This window comes from Eimeria mitis, genomic scaffold, assembly GCF_000499745.2.
Source record: "Eimeria mitis Houghton genomic scaffold, Emh_scaff911, whole genome shotgun sequence".
NCBI lineage: Eukaryota > Apicomplexa > Conoidasida > Eucoccidiorida > Eimeriidae > Eimeria > Eimeria mitis.
Genome location: NW_013576707.1, coordinates 5,917 through 6,340, shown reverse-complemented (window position 1 = coordinate 6,340; position 424 = coordinate 5,917).

Here is a 424-nt window from a genome sequence, read left to right as displayed (position 1 = left end):
GTTGCTGCAGATGCCTGCCGCAGCGGCAGGTTGTGGCGTTGTTGTTGCTGCAGCTGCTGCAGTCCGGTGCCACCTTAGCACTTCCGGTTTGCTGCTGCTGCTGCTGCTGCTGCTTCTGCTGCTGCTGTTGCTGCTGCAGCTGCGCTGGCAGCTGCTGCAGCAGGAGAGGCCGCAGGGGGTGCCGCGGGGGTCCTGTCTAGGGGGGTGCTGCTGAGCACGTGGGGTGTACATACACCGCAACGCAGCTGTATATGCATGCAACTCAATTTTTGTTTGTTTTCTACTGAAAAATCTCGCGTTGCTGCTGCTACAGGGGCAGCTGCAGCCGCTGCTGCTGCTGCTGCTGCTGCTGCTGCTGCTGCTGCTTCTCTAGGGCCACGTAGAAATAATTAAAACGAAGAAAAATAACCCAGCAGCAGAAGCG